Source organism: Cololabis saira, chromosome 6 (genome assembly GCF_033807715.1).
Source record: "Cololabis saira isolate AMF1-May2022 chromosome 6, fColSai1.1, whole genome shotgun sequence".
Lineage (NCBI taxonomy): Eukaryota > Metazoa > Chordata > Actinopteri > Beloniformes > Belonidae > Cololabis > Cololabis saira.
Genome location: NC_084592.1, coordinates 38,267,131 through 38,284,077, shown reverse-complemented (window position 1 = coordinate 38,284,077; position 16,947 = coordinate 38,267,131).

Sequence of the window (16,947 nt, the reverse complement as noted above, 5' to 3'; positions counted from 1 at the left end):
TTTTTATTTCTATAAATGTATTTTGTCTTTATAGTTTACATTTATCTATTTGGTGTTTGTTATTTTTTATTTATTTCCTTTCAATCTGGGGGGGGTCTGTCTTTCTGTGTGGAGTTTGCATGTTCTCCCCGTGCATGTGTGGGTTTCCTCCGGTTACTCCGGTTTCCTCCCACAGTCCAAAAACATGCGTATTAGGTTAAGTGATGATTCTAAATTGCCCGTTGGTGTGAGTGTGAGTGTGACTGGTTGTTTGTATATATGTGGCCCTGTGATGGACTGGCGACCTGTCCAGGGTGTAATCTCTGCCTCTCGCCTGAAAATTAGCTGGGATAGGCTCCAGCAGACCCCCGTGACCCTGCAAAGGACATAGCGGGTATAGATAATGGATGGATGGAACACTGGTATTGAATCAGTACTCAGTATTTTACCAAAACCCAAAGTCCAGGTGTCAGAACCGGTGCTGTGCCAAAAAGTGATTGCCTGCCAGAATCTGATTTCTCCCCTGAAAATGGGTCTTTTTACCTGCCAAAAATGGATTGAAGGCCAAATACAGTTAATGAAAGGTTGTTTCTACCTAAATATGACTTGATCTCATTCTTGAGCTTCATAATATAAACACTAGAGCTCACAGGATTGCTTTTAACTCTTTTAAAGGACCATTACAACACAAAATAGGCATTTTCACCTGCCAAAAATTGATTGAAGACCAAATACAGTTAATGAAAAGTTGTTTCTGCCTAAATATGACTTGATCTCATTCTTGAGCTTCATAATCTGAAAATCTGACGTTTTAGCGCTATCGTTCAATGGGTTGCTGTGCGCGCTCCCGCGGCCAGAAATCAGAAGAAATCAGATTCTGGCAGGAAATCACTTTTTGGCACAACACCGGCACCTGAAAGGAAAAACTGGTATCAGAACAAGTGAAATTGTGAACTTGTTGAATGATTTCTTTGTTTATTTATTGAAGCAACAACAACAAATAGCAATGTGACATATTCTTATATTACTGAAAAACATAGTTTTAATGAGGGGGCAATTTACATTTTCCAGTTAACCTAAATAGGTTAACGGAGAAAACCCAAATATTTGGCAATCACGGAGTCAGATGCTCATATAGAGACATTGCTGCCCAGAAAGGAAGAAGAAAGGTTTAAAGAGGAGAGGAAGAGTTGTTGGTCTGCAACACAATATTAAACTGGCCTTAGACTAAAATAACGGCATCTGATGAGTAAAAGCCTCATTGTGTTTGTGAGATAAGTGTCTTGTTTAGCTGTCGAAGCGGAAGCAGACTTCATGGTGGTGTGAAACTGCCGGATTAACCCCACATTAAACCTCAGCAGCAGATTATATCCGACACAGAGTCCGGATCACCTGCTCAGGTGGGTTCTGGCATCACCCACGCAGTAGTAGTGTTGTATGTGAGGGTCCCGTGGGAAGAACCTGGTCTTCACCTGTTGCAGGTAACAGAGACTGGTGCACAGTAAATTATGATCAGAATAGTTATCAGATGATGAAGAAAGAATCAATCACGAGATTGATTGATTGACAGAAATACTTTTACCCTTTAATTGAACATTTGGAGCTGCAGGACAGATTTCCAGGTCAGAAGCACGTGTGAAACGGATCTGTCCAAGTGATTTAGTAGATATTCTTTATTCAATGTTAATTAAAACAATTACTGTTCATTTGTATTCATATAAAATAAAGCTGGTATGAATCAGTACTCAGTATTTGGCAAAACCCAAAGTCCAGGTGTCAGAACCTGAAAGGAAAAACTGCAGAACAAGTGAACTTGAAATTATTTATTTTTTCATTTATTGAAGCAACAACAACAAACAGCAGACAGAATGTGACGTATTCTTATATTAGTACTGAAACACATGAATGAATGTGGTGGAGAATCAGTTTTAGTGCTTAATGCTGCATCTTTATCAAAGATTTTCCAGTTAACCTAAATAGGTTGATGGAGAAAACCCAAATATTTGGCGATCACAGAGTCAGATGCTCATATAGAGACATTGCTGCCCAGAAAGGAAGAAGAAAGGTTTAAAGAGGAGAGGAATAGTTGTTGTTCTGCGGGTGTGTTGTCTGTCTTAATATATAAGTATATAGCAGACGAGGCGTGTAGCTGGTCTCATCAAGACGTTTATTCCGCAGACCGTTATACTAACCGACTGGCTGTCATGGCAACAACAACAACTGACACTTCCAGCTGGCGCTCTGCTGAAGCTACTGCGCATGTGCTAAGCACCTAGGGCATGCTGGGTAATGGAGTTCCTACACAGTAATCCATACAACACAGCGGGTTTTTGGTTATTCTTCACACTTTTCTTCTCCGTCCTTCTTCTTCTGCAGTTAAATCATCTCTTTCTGATATTGGATCCTCAAATCTTCCATTTTCATCTTCTGCTCTTCTACGTTTGTGAACTCCAGCTGCAACTTTTTCTCGTCTTTTTGGATCTTTTTCTTGGCGTCTTGCATGATTACCTTGGACTGACCCATGATAGTATTCTCTACTTTCAAGGCTCTCTTCTCATCTTCTAGTTGTTTCCTGTCTGCCTCCAAGTTCTCCATCTGCCGCTGCAGTTTTCTCCTCTCTTTCAGGACTCTTTTCCAGCTTATGTCCGGTTGTATCGTGGATCCCTCCATTTCCATGGTTTCCTTAACCTCTTCCAGGTGTCTCTTGTCATCCTCTAACTTTGTGAACTCCTGCTGCAATTTCATCTTCTGCATCTCAAGTTCTTTGTGTTCTCTCTCCATTTTTTCTTTGATGTTCCGGGTTTGTGTTTTTTCCCGGTTCAGGTTTTTCCAACCCTCTTCCAGTTGTTTCTGATTGTCCTGCAACATGTTGACCTCCTGCTGCAGCTTCCGAGTAGCCCCTGACTGCAGGCCCGCAGACCCTCAATGTGGGCGGAGTTCAACGTTGAGGGGGCGGGGTCACACGTTGAGAGGGTGAGGGGGTGGTGACGAATTTCCCGCTGTCATATATGCAGTTTTTTTGCTTCTTGATTGCTGTATTGCCGTCTTGGTATCAAAAATAATGGAAGTAAGTGTCTCATCTCATCTCATCTTCTCCCGCTTTTCCGTTACCGGGTCGCGGGGGCAGCAGCCTCAGCAGGGATGCCCAGACTTCCTTCACCCCAGACACCTCCTCCAGCTCTTCCGGGGGGAGTCCGAGGCGTTCCCAGGCCAGCCGAGAGACATAGTCTCTCCAGCGTGTCCTGGGTCTTCCCCGGGGTCTCCTCCCGGTGGGACATGCCTGGAACACCTCCCTAGGGAGGTGTCCAGGAGGATCCAATACAGATGCCCAAGCCACCTCAGCTGACTCCTCTCAATGTGGAGGAGTAGCGGCTCGACTCCGAGCTCCTCCCGGGTGACCGAACTCCTCACCCTATCTCTAAGGGAGCGTCCAGCCACCCTGCGGAGGAAACTCATCTCGGCCGCTTGTATCCGCGATCTTGTCCTTTCGGTCACTACCCAAAGTTCATGACCATAGGTGAGGGTAGGGGCGTAGATTGACCGGTAAATCGAGAGCTTCGCCTTTCGACTCAGCTCCCTCTTTACCACGACGGTCCAGTACATCGACCGCATTACTGCGGACGCTGCACCGATCCGCCTGTCAATCTCACGCTCCATTGTTCCCTCACTCGTGAACAAGATCCCGAGATACTTAAACTCCTCCACCTGAGGCAGGACTTCTCCACCCACCCGGAGAAGGCATGCCACCCTTTTCCGGTCGAGAACCATGGCCTCGGTCTTGGAGGTGCTGATTCTCATCCCTGCCGCGTCGCACTCGGCCGCAAACCGCCCCAGCACATGCTGGAGGTCCCGGTCTGATGAAGCCAACAGGACAACATCATCTGCAAAAAGCAGAGATGAAATCCTGAGGTTCCCAAACCGGATCCCCTCCGGCCCCTGGCTGCGCCTAGAAATCCTGTCCATAAAAATTATGAACAGGACCGGTGACAAAGGGCAGCCCTGCCGGAGTCCAACATGCACCGGGAACAAGTCTGACTTACTGCCGGCAATGCGAACCAAACTCCTAATTCGATCATACAGAGACCGGACAGCCCTTAGTAGAGGGCCCCGGACTCCATACTCACTCAGCACCCCCCACAGAATGGCACGAGGGACACGGTCAAATGCCTTCTCCAGATCCACAAAACACATGTAGACTGGTTGGGCAAATTCCCATGAACCCTCGAGCACCCTGCGGAGGGTATAGAGCTGGTCCAGTGTTCCACGACCGGGACGAAAACCGCATTGTTCCTCCTGAATCCGAGGTTCGACTATCGGCCGTAATCTCCTCTCCAGTACCCTGGCGTAGACTTTCCCCGGGAGGCTGAGAAGTGTGATCCCCCTGTAGTTGGAACACACTCTCCGGTCCCCCTTTTTAAACAGAGGGACCACCACCCCGGTTTGCCACCCCAGCGGTACTGTCCCCTTCCTCCATGCAATGTCGCAGAGGCGTGTCAGCCAAGACAGCCCTACGACATCCAGAGACTTGAGGTACTCAGGGCGAATCTCATCCACCCCCGGTGCCCGGCCACCGAGGAGCTTACGAACCACCTCGGTGACCTCGGCTTGGGTGATGGATGAGCACGCCTCCGAGCCCCAACCCTCTGCTTCCTCAGTGGAAGGCATGTCAGTCGGGTTAAGGAGATCCTCAAAGTATTCCTTCCACCGTCCGACAATTTCCCCAGTCGAGGTCAACAGCTCCCCACCAGCACCATAAATGGTGCCGGCAGAGTACTGCTTCCCCCTTCTGAGGCGCCGAACGGTCCTCCAGAATTTCCTCGAGGCCGACCGAAAGTCCTCCTCCATGGCCTCCCCGAACTCCTCCCAGACCCGAGTTTTTGCCTCCAAGACTGCCCGAGCCGCGGCCCGCTTGGCCTGCCGGTACCTATCTACTGCGTCAGGAGTCCCACCGGCCAACATAGCCCGGTAGGACTCCTTCTTCAGTCTGACGGCATCCTGTACTTCCGGTGTCCACCACCGGGTTCTAGGATTGCCGCCACGACAGGCACCGGAGACCTTGCGTCCACAGCTTCGAGCCGCCGCGTTGACAATGGAGGCAGAGAACATGGTCCACTCGGACTCGATGTCCCCCGCCTCCCCCGGGATCCGAGAGAAGCTCTCCCGGAGGTGGGAGTTGAAGATGTCCCTGACAGAGGGCTCAGCCAGACGTTCCCAACAGACCCTCACACTCCGCTTGGGTCTGCCCGGTCTGTCCAACCTCCTCCTCCGCCAGCGCATCCAACTCACCACCAGGTGGTGATCAGTTGACAGCTCAGCCCCTCTCTTCACCCGAGTGTCCAAGACATGCGGCCGAAGGTCAGATGAAACGACAACAAAGTCGATCATTGACCTCCGGCCTAGGGTGTCCTGGTGCCACGTGCACTGATGGACACCCTTATGCCTGAACATGGTGTTCGTGATGGACAAACTGTGACTCGCACAGAAGTCCAACAACAAAACACCACTCGGGTTCAGATCGGGGAGGCCGTTCCTCCCAATCACGCCTCTCCAGGTATCACTGTCATTGCCCACGTGAGCGTTGAAGTCCCCCAGTAGAACAATGGAGTCCCCAGTTGGAGCACTATCAAGTACTCCTCCCAGAGACTCCAAGAAGGCCGGGTACTCCCCACTGCTGTTCGGCCCGTAGGCACAAACAACAGTGAGAGACCTATCCCCGACCCGAAGGCGCAGGGAAGCGACCCTCTCGTTCACCGGGGTGAACTCCAACACATGGCGGCTGAGCTGGGGGGCTATAACCAAGCCCACACCAGCCCGCCGCCTCTCACCCTGGGCAACTCCAGAGTAGTGGAGGGTCCAGCCCCCTTCAAGGAGCTGGGTTCCAGAGCCCAAGCTATGTGTGGAGGTGAGCCCGACTATCTCTAGCCGGTATCTCTCAACCTCACGCACAAGCTCCGGCTCCTTCCCCCCCAGCGAGGTGACATTCCATGTCCCCACTGTGAGGGTTGATGTCCAGGGATTGGGTCGTCGAGGCACCCCGCCACGACTGCTACCCAGCCCACAATGCACCGGCCTGCCATGGTCCTTCCTGCGGGTGGTGGGCCTACTGGAAGGCGGACCCGCGTCGCCGTTTCGGGCTGAGCCCGGCCGGGTCCCACGGGCAAAGACCCGGCCACCAGGCGCTCGCCTACGAGCCCCGACCCCAGGCCTGGCTCCAGGGCGGGGCCCCGGTGACGCCGATCCGGGCGACGTAACGGTCCTTTGATCTTTCATCACCATGACAAGCTTTGGAACCGCTCTTAGTCTGGCCCGTCACCCAGGACCTGTTTGCCATGGGAGTCCCTACCAGGGGCGAAAATGCCCCCGACAACATAGCTCCTAGGATCACTCGGGCACACAAACCCCTCCACCACAGTAAGGTGGCGGTTCAAGGAGGAAGTAAGTGTGACTTTTATAATATTGTTCATATACAGTAATTGTAGGTGTATCATTAGGTTATTGTTGAGCTTTGCAGCTTCACCAGCGTTGAACTCGGAGGAAAAACTTGACGGAGGCAAAAACTGTCTTCAGCCGCTCTGGCATATTTATTAAGACACTGTAATAATACAACCTTCTTCTGTCATGAACTCAGAATAACTGCTGCGCAGACCCACGTGATGACGCAGCATGAGCCCTTGGCCTGTACACTGGCGCCTCACAGTGGTACAAATAAATCACTGCATCAATTACACTTTATCAACTGAGTACACATATAAAAGAAAGCTGCCTTAGAGTGCACAGTTCTCTGTTACTGTGAATGGGAGTGCTGAATAGACTTTCCCGCGCTGGACCTAGTTAGACAGTATTGCATATTTTGAGTCTTGAATTGCAGCTTCTGAGCAATTCTGAAGTTCATAAATTTGAATTCAGAATCATAAAAAAAAGAAAAAGAAAAAAAAAATCTCATTCAGAATCATAAAAATAGAAAAAGAAAAAAAAAATCTCCTCCTTGAGCTACCACCTTATCGTGGTGGAGGAGTTTCCGTGTCTCAATGATCCTAGGAGCTATGTTGTCGGGGCTTTATGCCCCTGGTAGGGTCTCCCAAGACAGGTCCTAGGTGAGGGTCCAGACAAAGAGTGGCTCAAGAAGTCCCCTATAATGAATACAACATGGTCATCATAAATATGAAAATGTATCTAAAAACAGTTGTCAATGGCGGCCATTTTGAAAAATAGCAGCCAGTTCTTCATGTTTTTGGCCATAACTGTACCAAATTTGATGTTTCTATCACATTTTATCCATTGTTTATATGAAATTGTATCACCGGCGGCCATCTTGAAAAATGGGCGCCATATTGAAAATCCATGATTGCTCCATATCAAATTTTTTTCTACATGTCTTTGGCTATAAGTCTACCAAATTTGACACTTTTATCACAAAATGCACAATGGTTTTGGTTATCTGCACCACTATTATTGTTTCCCAAGGCGGTCGAAAGAATCCTTTTATCGTGCCCCCAAGCTACCACAACTGGGCTCCATGGATTGGCCAACATACTACTAGACAATCCACAGTAGTCCTGAACACAGAACATGGCAAATTCCAAGCACCTAAAACAACTACTGACGTTGATGACCAAATGTCTAGTGATGATGATGACATGCAGGTAACAGAAGAGCGCTTAGCTGATGAACTCCTTAACTTAAAGGTGAGTTCTAAAAGTGAAATAAGATTTCTGAAATAAATGTTGTGGCACTATAACAAACAAAATATGCTTAACATAAACATTGACTTAGAAATGCTTTTGTACAACAGGTAGAAGAGGTGAGAGTGCTTTGCAAGCATGTGGTTTGGACAGCAAAGGCTCCAAGATGGATCTTGTCCTCAGACTGTGTGAGAAGATGTCCAACAGGGTCATGTACAACAACGTTTTTGAGAAGGTCTGGGGTGCCTCTGGTGCGTAAAATAAAATATTACATTTAAACAATTTTGAACTAATTTAATCCCTGAAAATGTACAGCACATAAGTATTACTAAAAACAATTATGTTGTGTTATAGGTGGCTGTGCTGTAATTACATGTCCATGTGGCATTGTGTGCTCTGTCAAATTCAATATACGAGCAGAGAGTCCACGTGACTATATGGACATGTTACTGTCATGGAAACACTTTCCCAACATCATAGTCTATGACTATGCAAGGGGTCTGGCGTTACATGGCAACCACAGACAACCAGGGACTTTCCATCCTTTTCAAGGACTGTTGGTGGAGCCTAATGTGGAGAACATAAAGCAGGCTTCAGAGGGAAAACTGACTGTAAATATGTCTTGGTTGAAGCATCCCAAGGTACCAGCAGATGATGATGGCCATCCTCTCACTGGGTCTTCAGAACATTTTGTTCTTAGCGATGTGTTCCACCAGGACAACAGCAGAGATGAGAGGGATGTGCTGAGAAAGATCCAACACGTGCCTGAGCTTGCTGGTTATATCCATAGACATATATAAAGGCTAGATGACTCTTCCGCGCTGCTGCCAATGGAGAGCGACGTCGTCACACGGCGGCCATCTTGCCACAGGAGAACTCGCTCACTTTAACATTGTGTTTAATGGTGCCTGTACTGCTTAAACAACCTTAACTTGCTCAATTCTCAACAGATTTTCTAACAGTTTGGTTTGTTATGAACGTCAGATATGTAGTTATGACACTGCATACTTGTGAATAATTATAAACATTGAAAAACATACTTTTATATGAAAATAACCAGAAACAGATAGCTATGACATGGTATTTATATTAAATCAATATTTCTATAGTATTCTTAGTAATATTTATATTTACATTATAACATATATACATATATATTATTACCATATAACATATATATGTATATATATATATATATATATATATATATATATATATATATATATATATATATATATATATATATATATATATATATATTATTACATTATGATGTATTTATATCATGACATTATAACATCTGTTTATATATATATACATGTTATATGGTTATAATATATATATGTTATAATGTAAATATAAATGTTACTAAGAATACTATGGAAATATTGATTTAATATAAATACCATGTCATAGCTATCTGTTTTGGTTATTTTCATATAAAAGTACGTTTTTCAATGTTTATAGTTATTCACAAGTATGCATACATCTCTGACGTTCATAACAAACCAAACTGTTTGAAAATCTGTTGAGAATTGAGCAAGTTAAGGTTGTTTTGCAGTACAGGCACCATTAAACACAATGTTAAAGTGAGCGAGCTCTCCTGTGGCAAGATGGCCGCCGTGTGACGACGTCGCAGCAGCGCGGACGAGTCATCTAGCCTTTATATATGTCTATGGTTATATCAACAGTCAGTGTGTGGAGCAGCTGTTTTCAGGAATGAAGAAAAACAATTATTTCCTGAACATGACAACACCCTCAACCCATATATTTCTCCAAAGACATATACTGCACCACTACAATGTGGAAAGGAACAAGAAAGCAGAAGAGGAGTATAAAAAGCTTGTTCCAGAAAGTGGGGTGATGCAGTTGGACAGCTGTGGAAGACTCATGTTGGGTATGCTGTTCCTTTGTGCTTTTTTCTCCTTTAACACTTGTCCAAACCTGGGAACAATATAAATATGGAAGCCTCTATATATTTTTGCTGTGTTAATGCCAATGCCATGAAATTTGGGATTTTTGTATAGAATTCCAAAATTGTAATCTCAGTTACAATTATAGATTTAAATTGTGTTGTGCACCAATTTAGCACATGGCCTCCAGTTTAAGTTTGTTATAGTGGTGCACAAGGATTAATGCCTTTTTTCTTTTATGCTGTTATATCGGAAAGAAATAACCTAATTTCATTGAACAGCTCCTTCCCTACAACCTGTGATGTCTGCTACGTCCTTTGGCTGCGATGGAGGAAGTGAGGAACAAAAGAATTGTGAGTCAGCTGCTCTGATTGACATTAGGTTTTATTTGAACTTTGATATATAACACGTTTTTTCTGTGTTCTTTCAATTAGTAAACAATGACAAAGAGCAGACAGACTTCACCAGTCTTCAGAAAGTCAAGCCAAACAAGGCATGCTGGGGTCAGGAGTTTCAGAACATGCAAAAAAAAAGGTGATATATAGCAAATGTACTATGAATTGTGCTTACTATTAAAAGGTACAGTTCTTGATTTATTTTGTCTTCCCCTTAGTTAATGGATGTTTTGGATAAGACCAAAGACCCAAATGAACACCTGGCATTTGTGGACAATGTAGTCCTCACTCGATCAGACTTTTGTAGTCTGGGATTGACTGAGGACATGGACGGAACAGTAAGAATCAAGACCATACTGTCTTTATGCTAATGATGCTTATTGATTATGTAAGTTAGTTTAAATGTAACAATTTTATAACCCATGTGTCTATATTCTGGCAGATCCTGAACAGCTGTCTCAAAGTTATAGAAAAGGTAATGTTTGTAAAATATTTAAATTAAATGGAATCAATACACACAATTTATTTTCTAACAATAATGGATCAACTATATCTGTTACAGAGAGTGGCAGGAGTGTTTGCAGCGAACAGCCATGTCATAGCAGCTTGGTTTCCACCAGTGTCCTTGAACCCTATGGATCACCTGCCGGTAATTTCTTTATTGATTCTTCAATATGTTAGCTTTTTAGTTTTTAAATAATTAAGTTATTTTTTTAATAAAGTAAGTACTCACATTTTATATTAACCTATTTTCTCTCTAGGCAAATGCAGCAACTCTGCAGTGCATTCTGCTCCCAGTTTGGATACCCGGACACTGGACTATATGTGTACGTAAATTTAGTTTAAGGCTTTTCTGTTCAAACTTACTATAAAACAAATTTTCCCATTGCCAATCTAATCATTGCCATAATTGCAGTGCACATCTCTACGTCTTTAAGCATTGCCTGTAGTTTTCTGTTGTGTTCTGTACAAGGTCAACCTTAAATGTCATAAGAAAAATGACAGCAAAAATGTGTATGTGCATCTGTTCCTATTCTAACACTTTTAACAGATAATGAAACCACATAAAAGGGAGATTTTCTTTCTAGATCCCCTTTATGGCATTGGCTGGAGAGATGGCAGTCGAACCCTACCATTCAGGTTTTTCGGGCAATAAGATTTTGTTCCATCTGGATGGTGGTAGTTCTGTTTTAGACCACCTGTCCTTTTTTCTTTTTTTCTTTCTTTTTTTTTCAATCTATGGTTCTGTTTTATATAAACTTTGTTTTGGCACATGAATGTATGAGACACAATTCCTATTTAAAGCTGAAAAGCGATAGAAACAGAACCATAGATAAAGCAGGGCAGTTCTGTTTGAGCCCTTTATGACAAGATTCTTATAACCCCCGAGTTCCCCGGGATGTTTTTTAAACTTTACATTACATTTACTTTTCCAATACACTGTTTTCACAGAACTATCACTCAGACCCTGTCCCCTGGACCTTGGAGGACCTTTGGTGTAGATGATAAGGTATTTCTTTAAGTAACTCTGATTAACTGTACCACTTGATCATCATTCTTTCATTAAAATTGTACATATTGCTCATACCACAGGGCCTACAAAAGCAAGGTTCATCCAACAACTGCGGCGTGTTTGTTTTGATGGTAAGATGTTGACTGTTCAGTATGTTTTACTGGTCAAATTTGTGTAGGAACGTTTTTCAACTTATGATGTGACTTGATGGCAGCCTCCTCTAAATCCTCAAATATATTCCAGGGGGTGTCATAAATCAAAATTGATCAAACTAAATCTATTTTTTTTAATTTTATTTTATTTTACAGTATGCGTTTTATGTGACGATGGAGGCACAGTGTGACTTCACCGAGGTATGCATAAATTATGACAACATTTCATCACTTGTAATTGTGTTTTTGCGATACGATCCAACACTTTAATAAAATTATTTTTATTTATTAATTAAAAAAAATAATTGATTGTACTGTAATGGATCCACTTTAGACAGTTGGTTGTCCTTGCATTATTTTATGTTATAATGTAACAGCCTGTATGTCCAAGACACATTTCCTTTGGGACAAATAAATAATCTTGAATCTTGATCCTGATTTCCCAGTTGATTCCATCCGTCAGACTTCTGCTACCAGTCAGGAGGAGCCTGTCAGTCTACCTGTAGCCTGCATGAGAAACATGATTCCAGTGTGTTTTGGAAATGACCATACAATTGTGTTATTTGTAATTTATTTATTTATTTCCAAAGGGAAACATGCATCAAATCAGGAGATGGTGGTGCCTGGTTCTCCTGGAAAACTTTCCGATGATGTAAGTGTTTATAACATTATTAAGGCTTCACTTTAAATTGTAACATCAATAGTCTCAATGATAATTATATGACTACATTTTTTTAATAATGCATGGATATTATTGACTCACACAGATCTAAAGAGGAGATGAGCAAAAGCAGAAAAAGACGACTAGAACCTAAAAGAGCACTGGTATGTTGTATGATTAGTGGGATAGTTCTTAACCAATGTTTAAAGACTTGTATAAAGACAATACTTCAGGATGGCACTCAAATACATATTTTTGAAAACTTAAAAAAACTCCATGTGTACAACAGTGTTGAGCCTAGGTGTCAACTGATGCAGAAAGAATGAGTGTTAAAACATTGTAGAATATTTATGGTACACTTCTAATACACACACTCCATTTGTACATATTTGCGATGGATCTGTTAAATTTTGTATCTTGTTTATTTATGAGTATCACCAATGGGACGCAGCTGTATTGTGGGCTTGTCTATCAGCAACTGAGGATTTAAATACACACCTGAGGGGTATTCCAGGAAGCGGGTTTAGTGAAAATCCTGAGTTTGTTAAGCCTGAGATGAGGGAAATCCGGAGTTTTCAGTTCCAGAAAGCGATGTAACTCAAAATCTGAGTCAGTTACTATGGCAACTGAGCCTGTGAACCTAACCTGCTCGGTAGCAGGTTTACTTCAATAAAACCTGAGTTTCTCTCCGTCTCCTCCCTCAGTGGCGTCAATTCAGCCAATGGGGCAAGCAGCAGAGAGAGCAGAAAAAGCGTATCTGACAAACGCAACGTATTTTATTCACTATGTCAGTGCAACAAAACCACAGGAACATCCCAGTTTAACTTCAAACAGTTAAAGTCCAAATGCAAAAAGCAGAGGGAGGGAGCAGAAGACAGAAAGAGAGAGAGAGAGAGAGAGAGTAAAAAAAAAAAGAGTCAAATATTTCCCTTAAACAGATTTATAAGAGGGTAGGGTGATTTGATATTTTACTTTAAAATGAACTTGCATAAATAATCCATCAGAGGCTACAACATTGTCTTCTTTCTTTTTTTTAAAATTGCGCGGTTGTCTGCTTCCTTTTCATTTTTGTAAGTTAGTAACACTGCAGTGCACTGCACTGACCTCCACCTGTATATTATTACATATAGAAATAAGAACATAATATGTGTCTGTATTGGTTCAATACGGCAGTGTTTCCCAACCCTGGTCCTCAAGGCCCACTGTCCTGCATGTTTTAGATGTTTCCCTTCATCATCACACCTGATTCTAATTAATGGTCTTAATTAACTCGTCATCAAGGTCTTGACACTTCTGTTGATGACACAGGTACTTGTATCACGGTGTGCTGAAGATTAACATCTAAAACATGCAGGACAGTGGGCCTCGAGGACCAGGGTTGGGAAACACTGCAAAACGTAACGCAACTTTTAATTCCCAATAACGGAACAATTCCATATTTCAAGGGATGGGTGTCAAGGTTACATAAACATGCGCGCATTAAAATCTCTAATTCCATTCGGGTGAAAAAGGTCATGGCGTGAAGTATGTGGATCTTCATTAGATGCAAACTAATGTTTCCTCAAAGGGATTTTGTAAATTGAAATGTTAAATGAAGTTTAAAAAGAAAAAAAGAAAAAGTATGTCGCTCTTTTGTTGTCGCCGGTTGCCATGGTGAATCCTTGTATCAGGGCTCTACTAATGAGGGCTTTTTAACTCGAGCTTAACAAACTCAGAGTTGATTGAACTAACTCATATCCGCTGTTCTGGAACTGAAAACTCCGACTTTCCTATCTCAGGTTAAGTCAATTCGGAGTTCAGGTTTAAACTCTGAATTTGTTGAACCTGCTTCCTGGAATACCCCTCAGATCACAACTGTAAAAAATGTTATGTACTACAACGTTAAACAAAATGCCACTGTAATGATGGACTGTTTACAGATGGCACTGGACACCCAGGATGAAGACCAGCCATGTGCCAAGAGGCCTACCAGCTCTCCGCCAGAATAGTTTTTGGGAAATAGAAACACATGTTCTGTCTCGTGTTTTTAGTTACTTAGGTCAAAGGTCAAAGACTGACCATTTCAAAAATTGTTATTATGATTGTTGTTGTTCGTATTGTCATTATTATTATTGTTGTTGTCGTTTTGATTGTTGATGTTGTTGTTTATTGTGATAAATACACATTAAAATATATGACTTTTTTCATAATTTCAATGAAAAATGATGGTTGTTTAATGTTTCATTTAATAATTACTAAAACCAAAGATTAAGTTCATTAAAATATATTACTTTTTTCATAATTTCAATGAAAAATGATGGTTGTTTAATGTTTCATTTAATAATGACTAAAACCAAAGATTAAGTTCATTGGATTAAAATCCCTGCATTTCGCCATATTCATAAATGGCTTCTTGTTGGTGGGGGGGCGGGTTCACACCATGGATCTATTATAAAGGGCCAACCGGTGAACCCCGCCCCCTCAACGTTGAACTCTGCCCACATTGAGGGTCTGCGGGCCTGGCTTGCAGTCAGGGATACATGCAGCTTCCGTTTTCTTCCATCCTCTTCTTGATTTTCTCCATCTCAGTTCTCTCCTAATCCAACTTAAACTTAAACTTTATTTATTTGTATAGCGCCAAATCATACAATATAAAATGCAACACATGGTGCTTTACATGCAGAATAAAAAAATAAAAAACGCAATTTAAAACATTCCATACGACCCCTCCCCCCACGCGTACACACACACACACACTCACTCACACTCATATACATGTGCACACACTCACACGCCCACACCCACACACACACACACACACACACACACAATAAGTGGACTGGTGACATGGCTTAGCACTAACGATCCAGGTGAGGAAAACACTACCTATGGGTGGCCGTCCACACTGAGAAGCTCCACCGACCACGACCACCAGAAGCATCGCCACAGAGACCCCCCCAACCCGGACAGACTGGGGCAGACCCCACACAGAAGGTGGAGCCCCCCCCCAGCCACCCAGGCCTGAGGGATCCCCATGACGACACCCCCATGGGCGGAGCAGGCACACCTCCCAGTGTGAACGACCCCCCTGAGGAAACACTGGAGCTAAAAACTAAAAGATTAAAAGAAAGTAAGAAATGCCTAAAAGTGTAAAATTTTAGAGAAATCTATATAAAACTTAAGATGAATAATAAATAACATAAAGTAAAAAGTCACTAAAATGGATTAAAGTTTTAGAGATGATAAAAGAGCTAAAGAAGTAGACACAATACATAGCTAAAAACACTAGGTAAATAAGATCAGATAAAAGCCAAACTAAAAAGGTGTGTCTTGAGCCTCCTTTTAAAAATATCAACATTCTCTGCGGCCCTGAGGTTCTCTGGCAGGCTGTTCCATAAAGAGGGGCCATAATGGCTGAATGCAGCCTCACCGTGGGTTTTGGTCGCGGCTCGGGGAATGGTTAAAAGGCCGGTGCCAGAGGACCTCAGGGTCCGTGAGGGTTGATACAGTAAAAGCAGATCAGATAAATAAGATGGCCCAAGACCGTTAAGACACTTAAAAACCAGTAAAAGAACCTTAAAATCAATCCTGAAACGGACGGGGAGCCAATGCAGCGATTTTAAAACAGGTGTAATGTGCTCCCGCCCTCTGGTCCTCGTCAGCACGCGAGCGGCTGAGTTCTGTAATAGCTGTAGGTTATTAATACTCTTTTTAGGAAGACCAGAGAGCAGGGCATTACAATAATCTAAACGACTAGAGATAAAAGCATGCATCAGCACCTCCGTGCTGGCCTGAGAGAGGAACGGGCGGACTCTGGCTATGTTCTTAAGATGGTAAAAACCTATTTTCGTAATATTCTTTATGTGTGGAATAAAAGTGAGCTCAGAGTCAAAAATAACACCCAGGTTCTTTACACGTTGCGAAGGTTTAAAATCTTGTAGTTTTGGTAAAAGTTTCTCTCTCTGGCCTTCAGGACCAATAACTAAAACCTCTGTTTTGTCCTGGTTGAGCTGTAGGAAATTATCTGCCATCCATGACTTAATATCTAAAATACAGTTAAAAAGGGCGTCAAGTGGCCCTGTGTCATCAGGAGACACGGCGATGTACAGCTGTGTGTCGTCAGCGTAGCTGTGGAAGCTGATGCAGTGTCTCCTGATGACGTCCCCCAAGGGAAGCATGTAAAGGTTAAAAAGAAGCGGACCTAAAATTGACCCTTGGGGGACCCCACACTTAATTTCATGCATTCTGGAGGAACATGTATCCAAACTTACAAAGAAAGATCGATCTGTGAGATAGGAGCGGAACCAGTTAAAAACAGCACCAGAGAGGCCCACCAGGTGCTTCAGTCTGTTTAATAAAATGTGATGGTCTACTGTATCGAAGGCGGCACTAAGATCCAGTAGAACCAAGACTGTCAGTTTGCGGTTATCTAAATTGCACCTGATGTCATTTAAAATCTTTAAAAGGGCTGTCTCGGTGCTGTGGTTCATCCTAAAGCCAGACTGAAATTTCTCTGAAATATTGTTTCTTATTAAAAAATAATTTACTTGGTTAAAAACCAGCTTTTCTAAAATCTTACTTAAAAAGGGTAATCCAGGTTTCTCTGTTTTGATTCCAGGAGTTTTATTTCCTTCTCCAAATCCATCTTTCCTTCTCTAACTATTTCCATTTCT